Source organism: Amaranthus tricolor, chromosome 11, assembly GCF_026212465.1.
Source record: "Amaranthus tricolor cultivar Red isolate AtriRed21 chromosome 11, ASM2621246v1, whole genome shotgun sequence".
NCBI classification, from domain to species: domain Eukaryota; kingdom Viridiplantae; phylum Streptophyta; class Magnoliopsida; order Caryophyllales; family Amaranthaceae; genus Amaranthus; species Amaranthus tricolor.
In genome coordinates, this window is record NC_080057.1 from 17,387,714 (window position 1) to 17,393,713 (window position 6,000).

The window sequence follows — 6,000 nt, forward strand, 5'->3', positions numbered from 1 at the left end:
TAATCAAACTCTAGGAAAGATGGCTAATTTTATTTAATTAAGTTTATTATTATTATTTATTAATTTTCATCGAGGTTGAAACTCCAAATTAATACTAGTTTTGTTTATCTAATGAGTACAAGTAATTTTTACTAAGTGTTATTACTAAGTGTTATTAATTTTCACAATTGAATGTTAAGATATTTATATAAAAAACTAATATAATATACTCCCTTCGAACCAATTTAGTTGTCACATTTTCTTATTTGGCAAATTCATATCAATTGTCACATTTTTTTTATCAATCTTTTTTTACCTAAATACCCTTAGTTCACACACGTAATTACGAATAAACACCCGTATACCCTACTTACCCAAACTAATTAATTAAATAATCCTTCACTAATAACCTTAATCATTCCCTCCCTTTTCAATACCAGTAATTGAAACCCTAACTCTCCCTCTCTCATCTTCATCTTCAACGTCCTCCCTCATCTTCATCTTCTTCAATGATCTTCATCTTCATCCATATTCTTACTGTTTAACTTTTATCATCTTCAGCTTCATTTTTTTTCCACCATCTCCCTTCCCCTTTTTCTCTTCTCGTTTTACTGATGTTCGTTTGAAACCCTAATAATTTTAGGGGTTGTTAAGATTTGGGTTTGTTCTTTACTTTTCTGGGTTTTTCGAACATGGCGTCACAAAGCTCTTGTCTTTCTTGGTTGTCTTCGTCCCAAGAAAGTGATCCTACGATTGGACCTCCTAACCCATGGTTCGACTTCTACAATTGCCTACCTCCATCTCTTACGACTTTTGTTGAAATGGATCCTAACTGGGGAAGAAGTATAACTTCTGAAGATGAAGAAATACAGGATATGTTTGATTTACAACTAGATCTGCAAGATCTATATATTGAGAACTTGTTCCCCTCCTCAGATGAAGAATCAATGGATGATGATGATTTGGTGTCTGATTTTGATATTCGAGGCCCATTTTCTCGTATGGATACATCTTTCCTCTATGACTAATGATGATTTTGTTTATGTGGTTTTTATGGTATGCATGTCTATGTTGGTGTTTTGTTTTTGTTGCCCTATGATATTTTAAGGTAAACAATCGATTATAGCTACAAAATCCCTAAATCCATCTATTTTGCCACCAATCTAGGGTTTTCAGTTCATAAGCCACCAAACATCATGTTTAGGAGGCCATGTTCTTACCAGATGCAGGAGGCAATTACTATAGGATTTGGGTTATCTGTGATGAGTGCCATTTATTCTCTGAGATGAATTTGTTTTGATTTTGTTTTTGAAGCCATCAATAAATTGTTGAATCTGACATTTCCATCTAAATGTTTACGGTTAAACAACTTCATGACTTAATTTCTACATCGTGTTTAGTCCTAAACATTTACCTAACAAAGTAACCCAAAAGTGAGTATAAAAAGTAACCCAAAAGTATACTCATGTCTATCCTATTTACATGTTACTAGTGTTCATGTTGGTACTGCTCTTGTTGATGTAAATGGATTTGGTGTTGGTGCTGTTGTTTCTTTTGTTAGTGTTGTTGCTTTATTTGTTGCTGGAATATCTGTTGCATCTTTTGCTTCTGCTGATAATATTGTTTGTGGTGTTGCTGTTAGCTCTATGGTTGCTGTTGTGTGTGGTGTTGTTGTTGGTTCTGTGGATGCTGTTGGTAAATGATGTTGATGGAAAAATGGTTCATCTTTGATCCCCAAGTAAAATAAACCTCAAATGTAGTTTCATCCACCTTTGTGTCCAGATAACGTATTGCCTCGTAAATAATTTCCTTTTGTACCCTCAAACAATGTGGGAGTCTCCCTTCCCTTGCAAGTTTTGATTTGTTCATGTGTGGAATGTCATAATCTATACCACCTAGGTTTTTAATAACCTCAACTTTACATGCTTGTAGTGTGATCCATACATACTTCAATGCATTTGGATGTAGATTATCAAATGCTGCACTCACTGCCTTTACTAACTGTGCATAGTTGTATGCTGATTTTGGATGTTGTAACGATTATATTGACCTAAAGAACCCCAAGTCAAGCACATTCATATTTGTTGAGTTAGGAGGTTGTTGCACTAAGTGGAAGCTAAATCCATCAAGTGTTGCCACCTCTCTAAACACTACATCATCATCTAATATGTGTGACTTAGTATAAATTTGGTAGGGTCTTTCTCAGTCGCCTAAACTCTAACCAAATACAAATTCACTTACTTTCCAAATACAACTTATTGTAATAGGGTAGTAAGGTTTGTATCCACCGAGAGATGGAGTTTGGGAAGGTTTTAGTATGATATGTGCTTTGGCAGATGAAATTGAAAACAATCAATAAGACAAAGAAAAAGGGGGGTTTTGATTTGTTTTTCTGAAATAAAATAACTTGAATAAGCAATGAACTAAGTGAAATCTATAACAGTGGTGTTTTCTAAAAATCAATGGAAAGGATATCTTGAGTTAAGTTGATTGTATACTTCTTGTTTCTCATTGATCATTGAATACTTTACTTAAGAGATTCACTTTTGATTACCTATTGTGAAGATGATTATACTTCTATTCTCCTTAAGTGTAGCTAAACATCAAAATCAGTTTGAATGAAAAGCTCTTACTATTAGTTAATTCACTCCAATCAGAGACTAAATTTAATCCAATAATAGCTTTAAGAAAAGAGAATCAATAGGTTTGCTAAAACTATTCAAGCAAATAGTTTTCAATCAAAATGAAAAGTTCATTTAGATTCTAATCATTTATAATCTGCATTTACAATTAGAGCTAGTTGCTACCATTAATTCAAGTACAAAACTAATTGATTTTGCAAATAGATTTAGCATAAATGAATATTACAATAACAAGAACAATAGTTGATTTCCAATTCAAACAACATTCATAAGATTATAATAAGAACTCTTCAATAATCAAAAGTATATTAAGTAGAGAAATTCTTACAATGAGTAATTAGAAGTTTCCAATCAACCTTCCTCAAGCAATGAAAATTTAAGCTTGAAGCTCCATAACCATGGCCAAACAGAAATGAAGAAGAAGAAGTATTTTAATGAAAAATTACAAGATGCCCTCATTCCAAAGCTTTCTTGCCTATTTATAGAGATTTGATGAAGCTTCTTGCCATTGGATTTGCTCATCATTCCTCTTTGCAAGTCGCCTCTCAAACCCCTCTAAACATCCAATTGAAAATGAAAGCCGAAACAGGAAAAGTGAAATAGCCGCCCAGCCTACAGGCTGAACTCCATACCCCGCGTAAAACTCCGTGTGCCGTGCACGCGCGAGCCGCGTAAAACTCCGCGGGCCGCGCATCTCAGTCTGATCCGATTCTTTGCTTACTTCTTCTTTGCTTGAAATGATATATTTACATAATGACCTTCTAATAAAGCTAGAATTATCATTTTAGAGAATTACATTAATAAAACTATTCTATAAAGTAATTTCTCTAATTGTTATATAGTTAAATCTAAATTGTACTTAATAAAACCAAACTTGAAATGGAAAAATACACAAAACAAAGTATTATCACTTAGTATTGTCCTGTTGAATGAATATCGTTTTGCTTAAATGTGGTGGCCATTTTCTTCTAATTGTTGGTAGTATCTTGTGCACAATCATATCTCTTATGTGTACTTTAGTGATTGATTGTATTGGTTTGGTCTCTGACTCTCCTCCTTCCTATTTTTTGAACTTCTTTGTGCTGCCACTTCATGTGTAAAAGGAAATATGCCTATCTTTTAATCAAAAATCATCTCACCTTCACTAGAAAAGATTGGTCTTGCAACGACGCACATAAACATGATCTTGGGCACAAATCTTTTAGATTAGATTTCTCTATGTGGCTCTATTTCATCTGGAGTCAGATAAAATGTTTGTTGTGTCCTTGTAATGTAAAACAACTTTTCATCTATTTTCACTACATTTGACATGTCATTAAGTGTGAAGTTGCTTGTTTGCTCATCTAAAATGCAACTCGTAAAACAAAAAATTAACTTGTCGAGTTTGTTTTTGTCGTTAAGTAACGGTTTGATTGCGTTGGTGTGCTTTCGAAAGTACTTTTTTCTTTTCCATCTGCAAATTGTGGTTTGGCTAACTCCCATGGCCTTTGACAGTGCTGTTAAAGTTGTCTTCTTCGCCTTTTCAATTGACTTGAACTATTTTTCATCAAAGGGGATGAATGTCCTTGCTTTGCTGCCTTTCTTCTTGTTGTTGACATTTATTGTTACTTGATTATTGTTTTTTTGATCCCGAATCTGTCTCCATATCCTTCCTACTGTCCTCCTATGCACATCGTACTTCTTGGCAATTTCATTGATGACCCCATGTGCTGGCTTCCCTTTAATGTTTAATGACAATAAAAGCTCATGCATTATTTGACTCCTACTAAAATGATTTAGCTCTTTTTTTTAACCATGATTGCACTTCAATGTTAGTTGGTGGAAATTAATTTGAGTTGATGACTTCTTTATTTAATGCTTTTATTATATAGATGCAATGCTCTTGGTGTTTTGAGGTGTTGTATTGGTGCTATTTTTTTTGAAGTTGACGCCCATCTAAAATTTTGGGTTTGAAGTCTTTGGATCTCACGGATGTGCTTCTTGTAATGTTACTTGGCTCCTCCGACTTTTGATGATTGGTGGGTTTTTTTTTAAGTTGGCGCCAATCTAAATATTTGGATTTGAAGTCTTTGGATCTCACTGATATTCTTCTTGTAATGTTACTTGGCTCCTCTCGCTGTTGATGATTGGTGGATATATGTGGATTCCAGTTTCATTGGTGGCTTCTTTTCAAAATCAAACCTTCAGATTTTTTGTAGCTATTTAATTAATTTTGAACACTAAATGCATACCGTGTTTGTTTGTTTTTTTTTTAAAAGCTGAAGTCAACGAAAGATTTAATATCCACATGCGCATGGAGCAAGAGGGTTGCTCGTTTTCAGTTGCCGTTCAAAAAACGCTGAAGAAATCAAGGAAGAATTGAAGACTTAGTTTATCTTATGATTTTGATGGTTTTTGTAATTTATTTGATGTAACTTTTTGTAATTTAAATTAAGTAGTTTAATGGTTTGTTAATTATAACAATTTTGAAAATGTATTAATGTCAATTAATTCTATTGGAAATGTGAAACCTAATTTTTCCTCCAAAATTCAATTCTATCTACTTTATTAAGCAAAAGGAGGAAATCATTAACAATTAATCCAACCACTTAAAAATATCCAACTACCACCTTTTTAATGGACCCCACACCACCCTTAATAACCGTGCCCAAGCAAATGGGACAACTAAATTGGTTCGGAAGGAGTATTAAGTTTGTACACAAAATAATAGAGTATAAGAATATGATAACTTTACAAAACAATGCATGGTTGACATAACTTTTATCTTCATGAAACAGTAATTTTGTATGCAAAATAACAATACTATAACTTTACATTGGATATTCAAATAATTTGGTAATCATAATTTTTTTCTATGAAAATTAACCAAATTAGAATAAAATTTTTAATTGGTTGACATACTTTAATGTTGAAAAAAATAACATCAGTAACAATGTAAGTAATATCAATATTCTAATCCAACATAGTAAATTTTTGATTGATAGTTATTTTTATGCAAAAATCAACACATGAATGGTATTATTGTTGATGCAATGTAGACTTCTCACCTAACCAAATAACAAGCTAAAAAACTCTAACAACCCATTTGGTTAGTGATACTAAATGGTGGTAATGAGAATGATTTATAGTGTAAAATTTCATCAAAAGTCCTATATCATTCCCATGGTAATGAAACTTTGATCACAAAAAAGCTTTTTTGTTTACAAATTTTCATTACCATCTAATACCACATCTTCCAATAGCAATGTGTTGGAATGAATTTTATGAAGAAAATGAGATGATTGAAGTTGGATAAGCATGATCATTAAGGTAGCCAAGAGATTTTTCAACTAAAATTATACTAGTTTTTCATTCTCATTACCACCATTTATTACTACAT